Below are 19,405 nucleotides of genomic sequence, written 5' to 3'. Positions count from 1 at the left end.
TAAGCAGATATACTGTCCATTGGGTCCCGTGGTTGCGCAGCGAGCGCAATGCGATAAGAGCGCGGTATGTATGTATGTAACTTTTGGTATTGGCTGTACTGTACTGTATCATAATATAATAATGTATTGAATTGTTGACTATTTACATCTGCTAAAATAAATCACTTTGTGCGTTAGAAACACAATACAATCGCTTGGGCAATGCTTATTTGAAAACGATAGAATTACTTTAATAGGGCGATGGCTTGTAAAAGCAAACTTGCCTTTACAAGCCATCGCCGCTTTAAATTTTACCTGCAAAGTCGCCGATTTCCGGCGACTTGCAGAAATCGGACATCATACATACATTTACCCCCTGGTCTCCACATGCTCAGACCCAAATCCAAGATGGCCGCCACCATCAGACGGACTTGGCGCTTAGCGTTGAGAGGGACCCTTGCGTGGAGCAGGTAAGTGTGCTGGGACCCGAATGCAGGCCCCGCGTACGGTATATGGAGTGTCTTCCAAAGATAGTTAAGAAAGGCGAGGTACCAGAAGATTCATGGTGATGGTTGTTTTGTGAGAAATCTCTGCCCAAGGAAGAAACTCACTTCAAGAAGATTGTTGCTCGGAGTAGAAATATCGAAGGTAAGACTCTAAATCCTGGTTGACCCACTCAGTCTGGCCGTTCGTCTGTGGATAGTACCCAGAAGAAAACTTTAGATCAATTCCAATGTGTTTGCAGAAAGCCCTTAAGAACCTAGAGACAAATTGTTCTCTGCGGTCGGAGATTATTTCTCTAGAGCAGCCGTGGAAAGAGGTTTATAATAAATAAGGATGCCAGCTCAGATGCAAAAGGTAGGTTCCTGAGGGCAACAAAATGAGCGAATTTAGAGAATCAATCCACTACCACCCAAATGCAACTGTATCCGTTACTGTTAGGTAGATCTGTAATAAAGTTCATACTAATACTGGACAATGGAGACTCCGGAAGAGGAATGAGAAGGCCGGCAGGAGGACGTCTGAGAGATTAATGTTGAGTACAGATCTCGCAGGCTTAAATGTATTTTTGAGTATAAGCGACCTAAGAGGCCCACCAATAGAGATGGGAAAGAAGGGCAAACATTTTCTTGACGCCCGCCTGCCTAGCAATTTTAGAGCTATGAGCTCACCAGTGGGCCTGCCAGAGATTCAAGCATCGAGCAGAATGCAAATAGGTAAGATTCTTATGGACTGTAAATACTGTAACCCGGAACCCTCCAACAAATAGCGCCACTCTTCAAGGGCGACCTTAAAAGCCAAGGGCTTCTTGTCTCGAATACAGAAATTAGCTTCATTAGGAGATTTCTTTTGGAGAGGAAACCGCAAGGCCTAAATAGACCAGAAGGGCTTTTCTGAGAGAGAACTGCCCCTACCGACGAGGCATCTGCCTCTAAAAAGAAGGGTTTATGTAAATCCGGCTGTCTCAGGACCAGTGCAGATGAAAAGGCATCCATCAAGGCTTTCAATGTGAGGATTGTTTCACTAGGCCAGGACTTGGTTTGAGTTACCTTGTGAGTGAGTGCAGTGATAGGAGAAATAAGGGTGGAAAAACCTTTAATGAACTGTCTGTAGTAATTTATGAATCCAATGAAGAGTTGGGTGGCCTTTAATCCCAAGGGTTGAGGCCAGTTAAGAATGGCCTTTATCTTACTTGGATCCATTTGTAGGGCAGCACCAGAGACAAGATATCCGAGGAAGGTTATCTGAGAACGTTCAAAACGGCATTTCTCCATTTTACAATACAAATGGTTCTCCCGTAAATGGGAAAAAAACTTTCTTCACATGTACACGGTGAGAAGAGAGGTCTTCAGAAAAGATTAAGATGTCATCCAAATAGACAACTACAGACTGGTATAGGAGGTCCCTAAAAATCTTGTTAATGAATTCTTGGAAAACTGCGGGCACATTGCACAGCCCAAAGGGCATCTCAAGATACTCGTAGTGGCCATCTCTGGTGTTAAATGTGGTCTTCTATTCATCTGCTTGTCGAATTCTGATTAAATTACAGGCACCTCTGAGGTCCAGCTTAGTGAAGATTTGTGCCCCACGAATCTGATTGAAAAGTTCATATATGAGAGGAAGAGGATAACATTTTTTACCGCAATCGCGTTTAGCTTGCAGTAATTGATACATGGGCTAAGGGTACCATCCTTTTTTTTAACAAAGAGAAATCCTGCACCAGCAGGGGAAGATGATTTCTGGATAAATCCTCGTTTGAGGTTCTCCAAAACATATTCGGACATTGCCTAGGTCTCAGGAAGGGACAGCGGGTATACCTTGCCTCTGGGAATACTCTTGTCTGGGATGAGGTCGATTGGACAATCCCAGGGCCGATGAGGAGGTAGTAACTAAGAAGCAGCTTTCCTGAAGACATCCAAAAAATCAAGGTAAGGCTTAGAAAGAACAATGTGAGAAGATACTGCACGACAAGGAATAGTGGGCTTGGGTGGTCTGACAGCTTGCAGGCAACGTTACTGGCAAGAAGAACCCCAAGAGACTACTTGTACATGTAGCCAATCAAATTGTGGAAAATGGAGCCACAACCAGGGTAGACCCAAAATGATCAGGTTGACAAATTACGGAAGAACCAGAAAATGTATCTGCTCAGAATGGAGGGCTCCTTCTGACATCTGAAAGGAATGGGTGATGTGGGTGATATAGCCATTCTTTCCACCACCATTAATGCTAAAGGTTGTGATAACAGGAGGGTAGGAATATAGAGCTCGGCTACCAGACTAGCAGATATAAAGTTCCCTGTGTATCCCGAGTCCATGAAGGCTAATAATGGCTTAGGACCAACAGGAGAGTTTAACGTAACAGACATGAGACAGTAGAGGACTGGGATCCTAGGTTGACCTCCCCGTAATCACATAGGAGGGATCGTTTCCCATCTTCTTGGGGCAGAAAAAAAGAAGATACCCAGCATCCCCACAGTAAAGGCACAATTGGTTTTTCATATGCCTATCACATTCCTCTGGAGACAGGCATGAGCGGACAATCTGTATCGGCTCCTCGGTGGTAGATACCGAAGGCTGGAAATGAGGTGCCAAATGAGGGAAGGGGCAGCGAGTTTGATTACGTTCCTGGGTGCATTTTCTGTGGCATATGTCCACCTTGATGCTCAGAGAGTCATCCAGATTAGAAGGTAGGTCCTGGGAAGTCAAGTCATCCTTTGTGGAATCATTCAATCCTTGCCAAAAGGTAGCAACTAGAGCATCATTGTTCCACCAGAGTTCAGAAGCAAGAGTCTGGAATTGCACAGCATGTTGGCCTGCCGAAGGTTTAAGAGACTTGTGGTAGCACAGGATAGCTGACCAGGTTCATCAAAGACCTTGCGAAAATTATCCATGAAAACGGAAACATATTGAAGCATAGAGTCGTTATGTTCCCACAAAGCTGATGCCCAGGTGAGAGCTTGATCTGGGAGAAGAGAAATGATGAATGCCACCTTTGTTTTATCAGAAGCAAAATTCTCTGGTGCCAATTCAAACTGGATGGCACATTGATTAAGGAAGCCACGGCACTTTGTTGGATCGCCATCATACTTTTCAGGAGAAGAAATGTGTAAACTCCTGGTGCTAGGGGTACTGGAAATAGCAGTGGGTGCAGAAGTAGTAACAGTCACCATGGGAAAAACTGGAGGGACTGGTAAAACATTCTGCAGAGATTCTATGCGTAAGACAACACCCTGGATGCATTGTAGAAGCTGAGCCTGATTAGACTTTTGCTGATCCACTCTTTAGGCCAGATGTAACAAAAGTTCACGAGCAGAGGGTTATCCTGTCCACTCATGGCCAGAGTATTCTGTCATGGTATTGTAGCAGGATGCAACACAGTCTGATATTGGCACTACTAAACAGGGAGGCACGTAGTCTAATGCATCCCCGGTATTCTCCAGGGAACGCCGCAAGGAGGTATGGACTTGGCTGCGCGAGGTGCGCAGGTCACGGTTCTCCAATTTAGTAACCAGTGCGGTAGCGTGGTGAACAGGAATGGTCGAACGATCCGAGTCAAGCCAAAGTATAGTGAAGTACACAAGGATGATTCAGAGGAAGGTCAGAGGAGGCCAAAGGTCAAACCAGAGCGGGCAAAGCAGTACCAAGGATAAACCAGAGAATGCAGTCCAAGAGACAAGCCAGAGGACAGGAGCCAAAACACAGATGCAGGATACAGGTAACAGGTATGCTGGAGTTGGTGTGAACCAATACTCTGGTACCAGTCTGCAGTTGGGAGGTTCCTTAAATAGGGGCAAGTGGTGCCTGATAGGTGGTACAGATTCACTAATCCAGTGCAGCTGATCGCCGCCAGAACAAGGGAGAGCATCCCGTTGCTAGGCACAGACATCACTGTGCATGCGCGCACTGGCGAAACCTGGATGAGTGTCCTGTTGCTAGGCAAGTGGACGCGGGCAGCAAGGAAAGGGATAGTGCAGCGATGGTGCCCGACAAACAATATATTTTATTCTCCCTGGTCGCATTGTTACACCTCCGAAGAACTCGAATCCCATCACGGTTTCATCAATATATCCTCTATAGGGATACCTATAAAGCATGGGTCCAAATTACTAAAAAATACAATAGGAATTACAAGTATTCTAGATTTATCTCAATTTGGGGAAACCCAGATTTTATTCTGAGTCTTGATATTGCCACTTTTCTCACCTGAAAAAATAAGGGACTTCTTGCTATAAAAGATGTGTTCAATCCTGGGGGCACTATGTACAATTTTCAACAGCTTTGTGAGAAATTTGGCATTCCCAGCACTGAACTTTTTCTGTTTTTACAAGGACATAATTACATCTCCTCGTTAATGCTAGTTTATAAAATTGCAGAGCCTATTGATGCCCTGGATTCTCTGATTTCTTTTCTGAATAATACATATTAGATAAGATATTTATATGCAGACCATATTCATGGCGATTGTAATGAAACAGGTTTGATATCACCTTGACCAACCTGTTCCTCGTTTCTCACAAAATTTGGAATATACCAACATGTACTTTTTATAGCTCTGTTAGCAGGGGCGGATTGGGAACTTAAAGTGGCCTCGTGGGCAGGACCAAATCAACTGTAGGTGGGGCCAACACAAAAGTAGGCAATGTTTAGAACACACATCAGCCCCCCCCTTTGCTCTCCTTCACACACATCAGCCCCCACCTCTGCTCTCCTTCACACACATCAGCCCCCCCCCCCCCGCCCTCCTTCACACACATCAGCCCCTCCCTCTGCCCTCTTTCACACACATCAATGCCCCCTCTGCCCTCCTTCACACACATCAGCACCCCCTCTCTGCCCTCTTTCACACACATCAATGTCCCCTCTGCCCTCCTTCACACACATCTGCACCCCCTCTCTGCCTTTCTACACACACAACAGCCTCCGCCCCCAGCTGCCCTCCTTCACACACAGCAGCCCCTCCCCCCCTGCTCTTCTTTACACTTAACTTGTCACAGCTGCTGCAGCTGCCGTGGAGACTTCTCTCTGTTCACGTTCACATGTGGGACGGCATCTGTCACATGGTGCACGTCATCTCTCTCTTTACGAGGACTGGAGGCAGACAAGCAGGCTAGGAGGAGGGTGGAGGGATGGGTCTGCAGCCACATTAAGAAAGGTGACTGGTCCCAGAGGAGGGGCCAGCCACCTAGTACCATACTCACACCCCCGCCAGCACCTTCATCCTAATTAAAAAATACTGTCCGGTCCAAAGCCACTGCACTTTGGTTTTTTTTCCTTTAAACGCTAAAAAAAAAACCCATCCTGCAGCCTCCTGAGGCCATCGGCCTACCAGGAAAAGTCCCGGGAGGTTTTATGGCCAATCCACCCCTGCCTGTTAGTGTTCCCTGCTCACCAGAGGGCAAGTGCAGTGTCTCATTACATGTGGATAAGGGAGCATTGTAGCCATGCCTATAAAGGAAACCTTTTTCATTCTATGTTACCCATTGTAAAAGTGTGTAAATGTAGTGATGCTGTTATGCATTGTTCTTAAATTGAAACCCGGTGGGTTATGAGTAAGTATCGGGTGGGGTATAGATACAGGTGAAGGGGCTTATGCTGCATTCATTTTCCCCCTCCTTTCTCTACTGGAAGTACTGATCAGCAAGAAGCTAGTTCTGGCTGAAAAAGCTTGTAATGGGTTAATATAGGGAGTGTCACTTAATCATCTTGGCCTTGCCCCTTAATTAACCTGAGTATGTCCACATTGTCTCAGGTTGTATTCTGACAGACACTGTGGAGTCAGCCTGGCGAGGGACCAAGGGATGTATTCGGATGAGAAGGGACAGCCCTGTTATGTATGTCTAGTCACTATCCAATGACGATTGTCTACTTCAAATTGTGTGGTTCCAAAGCACAATGCGATTTAATAGCAAAAAGCAGCAGGATACAATTCAGTAAAATAAGTACAGCCGATACATATGCAGTCATTCAGTCCTGAAGTCTGTGGTTGAGAAGACTATCTGCTGGGCACAGAGCTCCTGCTTATATACAGATAGTGATACAGTGAAAACAATACAGATGATTTGGCATGTTTCCATAGGTTCAGGCTTCAGGACGGTCCAGTGTAATGCAGGTCATTGGCCAGTTCAAACTATGCCCTTTAAGGGTGGGGGTCAGCTCTCCAAAAGATGCGTACTAATCTTCCCGCCGAAAGCTGGTTCAAACTGGTCTATTTACATTACACACACAATACAATTCTGATCATTCATTTCCTATAATCCATAACTTGCATACGCAAGGAGCGATAACTTAGCCAATAGAAACGGACGTCTGCGAATAAATAGGGAATGAGAATGATACCAAACAATATGTGTTTCCTGTAACCTGAACCTTAGATCTCAATAAAGTGTATATAACATTATAATATTTAACTATAAATTCTGCTACATTTCATTATAAATATGTTTTGCAACTATTTTTAATATGAACTAATTACAAGTGTATGTGTTCATGTAAATGTGTGTATAAGTGTTCGCACGTGTTGTGGTTAATTACACTCCTCCACGCCATAGCGTGCTATTCGCATATTTTTAGACATAGACAATCAGATTGATAGATATTAATTTGAAATGACCATATCCAATTATTTGACTTAGACAGCCCTGTAACAGCGCCTTTTAACAGGCAGTCACTTTCAGAGAATCCCACTTTCAAAGACCATCCCTGATCCAGCCCCTGGAGTATGAGAAAACTATGGGGTATATAGTATAGAATGAGACACAGGGGAGGTTGTATTCTTTTGGCTTTCATCCTGGGAAGAACACCAGCGTTGAAGTCTAGTTGTCTGCTGACATCCTGCTAGGACATTCAGGTGACTATAACTCCTTAAGCTAGTGGTGTAAGGGACAGATAATATGGTAAACCTGTCTGGAATTTCTATACTGTTTGAATACAGTATTCTAGTGATTGTTTTTATTACAATAAATGTACTGTTGTACTTTTGTAATTGCATTGGCCTGAGTGACTATAAGAACCCTTGAAGGTACTGGGTATGATTCCTGGCATAGTAAGGCACCCCTGGGTGGCCAGCCAGTTTGAAGTAGGTATAATTGGACTAAATAAACCCGGTATCTTCCCACGGATACAGCAGTTGTCTGAGCTAATACATAGGGTTTCCCATGAATTCCCAGATTTCCCTACCCTGACCAATCCGAAATGTCTGCTACAACACTTTGAATCCAGATGGAAGTTTCTAACTTCCTCCCAGCTCCAGGAGGTTCATCATAGGACAATTAATAGGGCCTACATATCCCAGTCCCAGCACCAGAGGGGGAGACAGGGATGTGCCTTAAATGCAATTCACAGTGAGCAGATCTATATAATTTATAGAATTGTAGGAATATCAATAAATTTTGGAACAATAGTGTCAATTTCAAAACGCCAGTTTTGACATCTGCAAAACCAAAAATCTGTTGGCCCTTTTGTTTGCCAATTTTTATCCTTGGAAAGACATGTTACCATCCACTGCACTGTACCCTGTCTTAACGGTTATTGTCAATGTTGCAAAACAATTGATCTTGTAGCAGTAGACATCTCATGCTCTGCCTCTTCTTAGTGCACTAAAAACTGACTTGTTTATATATTCTTTATCTAGATAGGAGGGGCCAACGTCACTGATATAGGAAAAGGAGTGAAAAATTCCGTAGAAAATGGTGTTTATACCTTTAAATCGTTAGATGTCACTGTATGAACTAATATTTTGCAGTTATTTGAATCCACCGAGTGGTATTTACACCAACAAATTAAATAATGTACTAAAATATCTTTCCTCCTACATGTCTGATTTCTTGTCATTTCAATTTGCCCTTTGGACTATTTGTTACAGGCAAGTACTTTGTTATGTCTCACACTTAAAACACTTTCCCGCTGTTTCTGGAGTTCTGCAGCTATCCAGACAGTTGCTGAAGTAGAAGAGCACAGCTCCAATGTGGCCTGTGCTTACTTAGGTTGACAAAAAACTGCATTGTTAGCACCAACCGGTACTGGAGGTTGGTAACAGCTTGTGCTATTCAAATAATAGCTTGCAATATCAAGTTATGGTTGCAAAGTAAATCTATATGAGGAGTAGAGACTTGTAGCAACATACTGAGCTCAGCCCAAAGCAAATCTACTGCACCCCTTGTGGTCTTAAGTGTTTCTGTCAATGGGACAGATATATTCAGAAACTATGTATTCCACAAAATGCGCATTTACACAAAAATAGTGCAAAATAGCCATTCCACAGAATGGCAATGTTATGGTTGCTATCAGCATTACTTTGCTCAACGAAGTCTTTAAATGAACTAACAAAAGGATAATACAAGCATTTTAAAAAAAGAGTGACCAAATATATTTATTCTTATATTTATTAACAGTAACAAAAAGGACATTATTTACTGATTTACAGAAAGAATAAATATTAATTTAATTATTATTTGTATTTTTGAACACCGCAGGACATTTTGCATGGTGCTAGTTTGCAGAGGTAACTCAAAATAAATAAAAATTGCTACGTCAGGACACAAATAGTCAAAGTAAAAATGCATGCTTGAAATGGTGGAAAAAAACTAAGATGATTGAAGAGAACTTTACAAGTATTGAAAGTATGACAGAAATACTTAACTCTGGCGTTACCAATCGCCTGCAGCCAGGGGCGTAGGGATAAAAATTTTCATCGGGAGAGGGGGGGGGGGGGGGGGGGGGAGAACAAGGACTTCTAAAAAATATAAAAATATATTTTACTTGCATTTGGTATCTCGTTTTACGACAGTCATAACAGTGACTGTAGATCTACAAAGACTCCCAATCCTATGTTAATTTTTGTCAGTGTTTCAGGGGTTGGCCAAAAATGTATCCATACATTATTAAATAAATATTATTATTAATATAAACTACCAATCAGTACAATAGCTATTAGGAAGATTGCAAAACATATTTTTTTAAGATGAACAATTGAATTTATCTTGGTCATTAACCTAGGGGTAAATGTATCAAGCTGAGAGTTTTTCGGCGGGTTTGAAAAGCCAATCAGATTCTAGCTATCATTTATTTAGTACATTCTACAAAATGATAGCTAGAATCTGATTGGTTGCTATAAGCAACATCTCCACTTTTCAAACTCGTCAGAAAACTCTCAGCTTGATACATTTACCCCCTAGTTTTTATTCAGATTTCATTGACAGCCTAATCTCATTTGATTGGGAAAATTTTTAAATCTATAGTCACTTAGTCACTGCCTCACTGGTTATGGTATGTGCTATAAATTTAAATTGCTATATCTCAATTTACCAGACACACAACCAGAAATTCAGGGTAAAAGTAAAGTGAATAGTTGTTTATCATCAATACAGGTTATTTTTTAAATATTTATAAATGGAACACTTAAGACTTTTTTTAAAATAAACAAATCAGTCTGTATTAAATCTATACTAAGGCAATCTATCATTTAAAAAAAGTTTAACAGGTGTAGAACAAATACCATGACTTCAGAATGTAGCATTAAGGCTTTTGTGCAGATGTTCAACTGACTTTCAAAACAGACTTTCTTTTAGGGTTCCCTGATTGAAATAGTCCCAATTTTCCCTTTATTTGAGGTTCTTAATCGTGCTTATCTTCAGACCTTCAATGTATCGTAAGGATATATAAAAGTGTTCAAAGCATGTTTTATAGCCTCCCTGCTGTATAGTGTACTGTGTACTTAATGCACACTCCTATAGAATATATATTAAAGCAAACATTTTCCAATTAATGAAATTCCCCTGTGTAACGCAAAAAGAATGCTAATATGATGTCCGCATCGGCAGGAATTAAATTTGAAAATGGATAGCACAAACTATATATTTGTTTCATGTACATTTAATACTTCGTGGGTAGTTGTGTTTGTGTGTATATAATATATACTCCGTAATATGCATTGTCATCGAGACGTAATAGTTAATGGTTATAACTACAAGCCCTGCCTGCTGGGACTCATAGAGGTGTTCTGCGTGTGATCTATAAAGGACAGTAGTAATTGTAATCGAAGTCTTATGTTCAGTAAGAAGTCTTGCCGGGTGCTAACAGCTGAGATTCACAAATCTTCTCCTCCAAGAGTCTGATTGGTCTGATAAGTGGGCGAGAGTGTGTGACGTCACTGTCATTATTGAAAGAGGAAGATTCCTTACTCAGTGGTTGATTGGTTGAGCCTGAAGCTGTCAGGCCGATGACTTGGTGTTCGCGACCTCTACAGACAGGTAAGGGAGTGTGACCAGGTGTCATTAGTGGCGGGTAGTCTGAGAATTCTACACTGCGTTCTGTAGAACCCGTCCATTGTCTACGTCACAAGCACTGTAACCGTGGCAACAGCTTGATACGATCAGTCCAGAGATACTCCATGGCGGCGGGGCTGGAGGCTCCAGGTTGTTAATTTCTACGGCGTTGAGTATTTGGAGGCAGGGATTATGTGTCTCTCCGTGCTGTGACATGTAGTTCCAATAGAGCTGCGCAGCTATAGATTGTTTATCCCAGCTTTACAAATGAAGGGCTCCAGTAACAACTACTAATATCCAAAGTGCAACTGCCACTGACCATCACCTCTTAGGCCTGATGTATAGTTAGGATCATTTCCACAGGCTCACAAAGTGTCCTGTTTCTAAATTCAATATAATATTATGCACTTTGTGTATTTTGTAAGCTGTTGTTTTGTGATCACTTTTATCTGTGTATGGCAGCACGGTGGCTAAGTGGTTAGCACTTCTGCCTCACAGCGATGGGGTCATGAGTTAAATTCCCGACCATGGCCTTATCTGTGTGGAGTTTGTATGTTCTCCCCGTGTTTGCATGGGTTTCCTCCAGGTGCTCTGGTTTCCTCCCACACTCCAAAAACATACTAGTAGGTTAATTGGCCGCTTTTAAAAAATTGTCCCTAGTCTCTGTGTGTGTGTGTGTTAGGGAATTTAGACTGTAAGCTCCAATGGGGCAGGGACTGATGTGAATGAGTTCTCTGCATAGCGCTGCGGAATCAGTGGTGCTATATAAATAAATGGTGATGATGATGGTGGACTGTACCCACTGGCTTTCCAGATGCTTTTTTTTTTTTTGCAGCCCAAGGATATATGGGAAGATGTTGGCAACAGTGTAGTAATTGGTTGTACTTGTGCAGTCATAGCCACATTCTGGTCACCCCTGTTCAAATGTAGCGGAATGATGTAGTATTCTGAAACCTGTTGCACCTATTTCTCAGTGACACTTGTAGTAACTTTTATGAGCGCAATTTTAGTGCTTGTCAAACTATTTCAGGTAAAGCTTAAAACATCAAGTAATGTTGGCAGTGATGGAATCATAAAGTCCTGTTTACTGCTAGTCCAAGTGATCAAGACATAAAGCGGACAGTAAATTGTCTTCTAATTTTACCATGAGATAAGTATACTGTGGTCCACGTTGAGTTTCTATGCTGGGCTCTTGCTGTTGTAGTTATATTAAAAGAAAAGTATGTATACAATACAGTAAACTATTTAAGGTTACATAGCCAGTGGTTGTGTTAGATCCTGTTACACAGGGCTCAAGATTTGTGGAGCAACCAGATAATTCCTGGTGATAACTCTCCCTGCTGTTACACAGGTCGTGCTAGCCCTACCACCACAATTGCTTCCATAGATTGTAAGCTTGTGAGCAGGGCCCTCTTACCTCTCTGTATGCATTACCCAGTATTATTTTATTACTGTTTGTTCCCAATTGTAAAGAGCTACGGAATCTGCTGGCGCTATTTAAATAACTGATGATGATGATAGTGATCACTGGCTGCACACCCATTTTAAAGACAGACTAATTTTAGGTTTGTGGCTGAATCGATATGTGGAACAGGTGTATAGTATGTTATACACATAAGCTGACTGCAAGGGCAGGCTGGTAGATAGGAGGAGTGATCTTTGGGCAGCAGTGTTGCTAACATGACACACAAACACACATAAATTATACATGTTTTGTGACTCATTGTCTCCAATTGGTTTCTTAGCTGGTTGGAGACTGTAAATAATTTATATGTATCCGTAAACAAAGGAATAAGTTGGTAACCCTGACAGTCCATCCAGGCTCATGCAAAGTGACACACGGGAATGCAGACAGGGGAGGAATTATATTTTATATTTGGGGTAGAAGGGGCTCTCTGTGTATACATGAGGCATGAAGTTGTATTATATTGGGCATTCAAGGCTTATTCGGGTTGTGTGGTGGCACAGAACTTGTGTCGATATACTCTGCAAGGATGTGGCCACCTGTTTTGTGGTTTTTTTCTGCTAACTACGAAAGCTTCTTTGTGTTTCTGATAACAGCCTTTTCTTAGGAAAGAGGTTTTCACATTCTGCAACTGCACGTTTTTGGTGTTTCCACGTTACTGGATGATGCCTTCCAGTATTATCCATACCATATTTGCCTCGTGTTTTGTTTTTGTATTTTCTAGGTGAGCATCCTCTGATCAGAGACAGAAATCTTTAATCAGGGCTGGTGACTTTTTCCGTAATAGTTGTAATAAACCATGTAATTCCTCCTATGTTTCCTTTTCATTGAATTTGTATATTCTTTCATCTGTTGTATAATAGGTGTCCACTTTCTTTATTTAATTGAGTTCATGTTTTTGTTTGTTTGCCCTTTTTGCAATTTTAAGTTATTTGAAAAGACTGTTTTTCACCTGAAAACAATATTTGAAACTTTGTGCTACTTGTGTGGCAGCAAAGTACATGGAGCGGTGCAGAATATAGGCAGACCTCTAACCATGTAGGTGATGATTCTGTTTTTCTAAGGAGTAGGACAGATATCTGGAGAGTTTCAGCCATTGATTCTCCAATAACCAGGTCTGTGTTTATTGCTGCTCATTTGTTACATACTATTGAATGTGGACCTTATGATAAATACTGTGTAGGGTTTCACTTTTTTTAAAGATATTACTTGGTTTTAAGATTTAGAGAATCTTAATTGCTGGAGCACCTTGATTTCCAGGAACAAAGCTGGGATGCATCAAATCTGCATACCTTTGCAAATTGCAAAACCATGGCCAGGGTGGTAAATAATCCCAGACTGGTAGTGGAAACAGACATTCCAGTGTTAAGCTGTGAAGTTTATAGACCGTTTAAACGAGACCGTAAAATGGGATGCACTCAAGTCTATGGTATAGATGTTTTTTCTCCTTATGGTAGAGATTCTCTCTCTGGGGGATGACTTATCAACATTTAGAAGACCTGGTTGTGCGTCATTATGTTTTTTGTTTTTTTTTGTTTTTTATAAAACCATATTGCCTCTTTATTTTGGATAAGTCTTGTTTGTTTGTTTTTTCCCTTCAACCTACTTTACCTCGCTTGCTCTTTTTGAGTTCTAATGACATTTCATGGTTAGTTCTGATGCATATGGCAGCATTTGAGTAATGAAAGACTCTTAAAGGGAAAGGTGTACTATTAAAGGGAAAGGTCATTGTATTTTAGCCTTTAACATACAAACACCAGGGAGTAAATGTATCAAGCTGCAAGTTTTCCGTGAGTTTGAAAAGTGGAGATTTTGCCTATAGCAACCAATCAGATTCTAGGTATCATTTTGTAGAATGTACTAAATTAATAATGGCTATAATCTGTTTGATTGCTATAGGCAACTTCTCCACTTTTTAAACCCTCCAGAAACTCGTAGCTTGATACATTTACCCATAGATGCCTTGTTGTCTGTCTGTGGTCTGAGCCTTTACCCCACCAAAATGTTTAAGAGCCAGCAGACTCTTTTAAGTATCTAGGAAAGAATTGCATCCATCAACATCAATAGAAATTACTCTAAAATAAATAGCTGACATCAGCAGCTTATTTGGTGTATTAGTAACCTGGCTCCTGGGATTTGTCCAAACCCTTCATTACATAGTCCCCGATAAAAGCTTCAGTGGAGCACATGATTACAGTATGTTTTCTGAAGAAGTTTGGTTGGGTCCTGTGTGATTCCCTCCCAGAATGGAGTGTCTTTGACTAGACTTTCAACACAATCCATGGCAGGTGTTTCCTTCCTCAGGACAAGAGGGTTCATCTTTAACAAAAATCTTGTGTATCTTATCTTCAAATCCTCTTCAAGTAAGGGTCCAGATAAGCAAGAGTCTGTGGTCCCAATCAAAACATCACTACCTATCAATATACTTGAACTGTGAGTGACTTGCAATGCTTTAGTTCGCTTGTCATGTCTACTCATGGACAGTGCCATTTAGGTATAATTGGTTAATACTTATGACAGCCAACAGGCTGGCACTTGCAGAAGCATTCAGTATATAAAAGTAAGCAATGGAAGATCTGGATATGTTCTCCCCATGTTTGCATGGGTTTCCTCCTAAACTCCGAAAACATACTGATGTGAGTGAGTTCTCTGTACAGTGCTGCAGAATTAGTGGCGGTATATAAATGAATGGTGATGATGATGTTTGCAGTGGTAAAAGGACAAGGTGTATAAATGCAAAAAAAAAAAAGCAAGGTAAACCACTATTTGAATCAGTGGTTGAAATGGAAATTTAGAAGTGGTGGTATGGAAATTTAAAGTGAATAGCTGGGGTTCCTGGGGATTTTTGTAATAATGAAATTAATATTAGATGCTTTTTAACACAATGTAGGATAACATAAACATGTCACATGATGTAAGGCTAATCGCCCTGTGCCCAGCCACGTCTCTCCACGTTTGTTTCACGTCTCCTGTACTACTTTACCTTTCTTTACTGTCTCCCGTGTTCCTACATCTCTCATGTTTCCTTTGTACACTGACATCTTCCTTCATATCTTTTGTGTCTTTTCAACATCCTGTAATGCCTCCCTTTGTTTTTTTAACCTCTCCCTTATAGATACCATGGGAGGGGAAAGGCAGGATTTTTAAAGGGAAGTCTCCAAATGCTTATATATACCTCATATCTGAAGAACAACAATGTTTGGGAGAATTATGCAGCTAACTAGTACTTACCTTCCACATTACATCAATCAGTAATACCCCCATACTACAGCTATACTCCCAAATTACAGTAATGCTCTCCAGCTCAGTACCTATTAATGCATTGCCCTCCATCCCGGTCTCCATTATTGCAGTGCCTCCAGCCCAGTCCCTATAAATGCAATGCCCCGACAGCCCCTTCCCCGTTAATGTAGTGCCTCTTACCCACAGGAAGGCATCTTGTGATGAACTGGAATGAAAGTATGCTGGTATTAGATGCTGTGGATGCAGTCCAGGAATAGAGAATGGAGCAGGGGACAGATGAGGGCCTCTAATGGATCTGGTAGATGGTGAGGGGAGAATTGGGAAGTTACGGGTTAGGACATTGACATGCGCAGAGGGAGAAGGGGAGGTACAGATCAGTCATAGTGATCCGTGCACCTCATGTATTAAGGTGGCTAGTCCCTGAGGAGGAGCCAGCCAACTGGAAGTAAATAGAAGGGCAGCTGAGCTAATATAAATCATTTCTCTAATAAAGTCAACAGACGGCAGAGTGTGAAACCACCTTCGGAGTGGGGAGAAGTACTGGTATACCTCCCCACTTCAAGCACTGATTTGAATAGAAAACATGAAATAACTGAAGCTATCTAAATAAGTTCACCATGCTCTTCTGTAGTAGACTGTTATCTTGGGAGGAGAAAGATGCTCCTTCTTTTATTCCTTTGAAAAAACAAAAAAAATATTTTTATGGATTTTCAAATATTATTATTTGACAAAATCAATGATTTAGACATTACATTGCAGTTTAAACACCATGACTTACATTTCTATTACTTCACTATAGATATTTAGCATTTACATATACAATAACAATGGTACTATTTGCAAAGGCCAGGCTGATCATTTTATCCCTTTAATTGTTGGATAGTAGTACTAATTGTGAGAGATCTCATTGTTTTACAATGGGACTAAGGTGGAGCAATGAAGGTGCTCACATACCAGTCTATGAAGCTCTCTCCAAGCCTTGCTCACCATCCTTATTAATGTCGTATGTTTGTGTATTGCCGAGGAACACATCACTAAAGATTCAACCAGCTTTTGAATTGATCTGGTAGTCTGCACCTCCAGCACTACTGAAGGGGTGCCAGCTTGTGGTTGTAACCAGTAATAAGTATTTTATAAATGCAGCTAAAAAGTATGAATGAAAACCGGGAAGTGCCAGACCTGCTATTAATGTTGTAATTTCTAGGGTGCTGTAGTACTGTTGGACAGAAGTCACATCAGGGGCGATTTTAGGGGGGCCGATATAGGCCCGTCCCCTTTCTGATGTCTAAGGCTGCCGGCTGCTGCACAGTATATGCAGGTCCGCTTGGCAGTGACAGTCTGCTGCCCGGCTGCTCTGATTGTGTTTAAAACACAATCAGAGCAGCCGGGCAGCACACTGACACTGCTGAACGGACCTGCACAGTGTGCAGCTGTCGGCAGCTAGCCCCTAGTAGGGGATCCGCCACTGAGTCACATCAAGTGTGTTATAAGTTTATAGACTATTTGAACTTGGGATAAAGGAAAGAAGATTGGAGAGTGTGCAAAAATATTATTTATTTGGGTAATCATTTTAACCAACAATGCAAATATGTTTCTTAAATTAGATATCGACATTCTGTATAATATGTTCTCTCTTTTTTTTATCAGATGGGTTCAACTCCATATTTGATACCAACATTTTTAAAAGTGATTTCCAAGTTGTGTGAAGATACCATACTTGTCCTAGGGATGTTATGTACTAAGAATATAAAAGATTTATCTTAATTTATTCTTAGGCCAGAAAATTGGCCAAATTTGTTTACCACTTGCAACATATTTTGAATTGAAATATCCTATTAACAAATTTAGTGCAAATCTGCGCTTATGAAAAACAATTATGTCACAAAAAGCAACATGGTGTGACATGTATACATATAAAAATACAACGAATAATTTTTTTTTTCAAACAAAATTCTCTCTTTGAAGTGTTGTGGTTCTTCTCTTGAGAAATGTATGAACTTTATTCTACTCTTATCCCGATTCATCATGTGAACAAAAGAAAACGCAAAAAAGAAACCATCACAGTGTAATCTGCATACCAAATTAGGCTTTAAATGATGTTTTGAGTTTTTAATATAGTTCAATCCACACTAATGTGATAAAACACAGGGTGCTACAAGTTGTCTTTCATTGTATATTTTGAAGTGAAGACTGAGGATCCTCCAGATATATTAACATATAGTCAGCATATAGTTCTGAGATTTTATTCCTGTAACTCTCCCCTAGTGATAAATCTATAATATTTTGTTGCTACCTATTACTTGGGTTTAAAGTTCAAGTGCAGTTATAAAGGACAGGTTTGAAGAGCGTCTCGTTCCATTGAGATTTAATCCCCCTTGAGTGTTAACTCTATACAGAGATATAAGGTATGTGTCCATTTTAAAATTCTAGGCTAAGACAATTTTCAGCATGATCGACCACAAAAATTCCACTCAACAAACTCAAACGCTTTAGTGGTGTCAAAAGACAATTAAATTTTAGCTTTGTCATGTTTAATTTGACAGTTGGTATATAATATCTCTTTTTATAGTGGTAGATCTACCTGGTATAAACCAAAGTCCTTAAGAACTACTGATGTAATGATTTTATTTAGGTATTAGATTTTTTTTTAAAAAAAAACACAAAAAAACTTTAGCATCCATATTCATAAGAGAATTTGTGGCAATATGAGTCACATTTTGTGGGTTATGCTCCTTCCCAGGCTTTTTATCATCACCTTTCTCATTGAGGGGGGGCAGTAAACTATTTTCATAATTGGCTCCATAAAGATTTAACACTTGTGGGGGTAATTCTTGTGCTTAAAATGTGTAGCTTCCGCTAGTAATTCATCAATGCTTCGTGTTTTAGAGAGAGGGAATGACCATATAACCTGTTGAATTTTGTCTAATATAACACAATCTAGCACAATCTCGTATAATAGATGTGAATGCAGTGTCAGACTGGGGCATGATGGGCCCACCGGGGAACTGCAACTCTAGAGACCCACCAGAGGGGGTGTGGCCAGCCATCATAGAGGCGAGACCAGACACTAGAGGGGGAGCTGTCGTCCAACGAAGGACAGCTAGCACCAATGTGTAGTATATAAAGAATGCAGTGTGTATATAAAGAGTACACAGTCTTGACCTGCCCCTTAGATTGGGCAGAACAGTCACCAAAAATCGGTATTGTCCCGCTAGAATCAGAACATTTGTAAGACTGTCCTGCTCTCTCCTACCTGTTCTTGTCACTTTTACCACCTGTGGCTGTTGGTTTCTTTAGTTGCATCTTGTCTGGATCCTGGAATGTTGGGGGCCCTATTTGGAGAAAAAAAATAGGTACATTTAGAAAATTCCAATCAGCCCCGGCACTAAATCAATAGGACCCACGATTAATACTTAGGCCTTCCTCCAGCCCCAACATTAAAGTAATAGGTTTATTTATTAAATGAGAATACTATTTCCCTCCCTCCAAACAGCCCCAGCAATAAATTAATAGCATTTACGTATAATAAATATACCTATTTCTCGCAACCGTCACTGCCATTAAATAATTCATATTCACATTTAATAAACAGACCTCATGCTCCTCAAACTCAGCCCCACAATCAATTAATAGTCCCTCTATAAAATTAAATTGCTCCACCATCACCCCACAAACAAAATAGCACCCTTTAGTTAGCCACCACCTACCCCACACACATTACATTTCCAGAAGCCAGCTGTGCCATCACACACACATTACTGTGCCCCTTCATCGACATGCTGTGCCCCCTTATGATCACACTGCACCCTCCATGCTGCTTTTGCTCCCCCCTTTATCACACTCTGCCATGCTGCCTTTGCTCCCCCCTTTATCACACTCTGCCATGCTGCCTTTGCTCCCCCCTTTATCACACTCTGCCACGCTGCCTTTGCCCCCCCTTCACGCTCTGCCGTGCT

At 41.1% G+C, this 19,405-nt stretch overlaps 1 protein-coding gene across 1 annotated transcript in view; it reads left to right on the top strand.

Annotated features, from left to right (window-relative positions):
• The first annotated feature begins 10,588 nt into the window (after nt 1-10,588).
• The window catches only part of LOC142158444 (T-cell activation inhibitor, mitochondrial-like), a 52,598-nt gene continuing 43,781 nt past the window's right edge, over nt 10,589-19,405 (top strand). The window contains exon 1 of the mRNA XM_075212395.1: nt 10,589-10,726. The gene's annotated coding sequence lies outside the window, so the exon portion shown is untranslated. The remainder of the gene's footprint in view (nt 10,727-19,405) is intronic.

The sequence above is a fragment of the Mixophyes fleayi genome, chromosome 5, assembly GCF_038048845.1.
Source record: "Mixophyes fleayi isolate aMixFle1 chromosome 5, aMixFle1.hap1, whole genome shotgun sequence".
NCBI classification, from domain to species: Eukaryota; Metazoa; Chordata; class Amphibia; order Anura; family Limnodynastidae; genus Mixophyes; species Mixophyes fleayi.
Note: the sequence above shows the minus strand (reverse complement) of the source record. Positions and strands in the feature narration are given on the sequence as shown.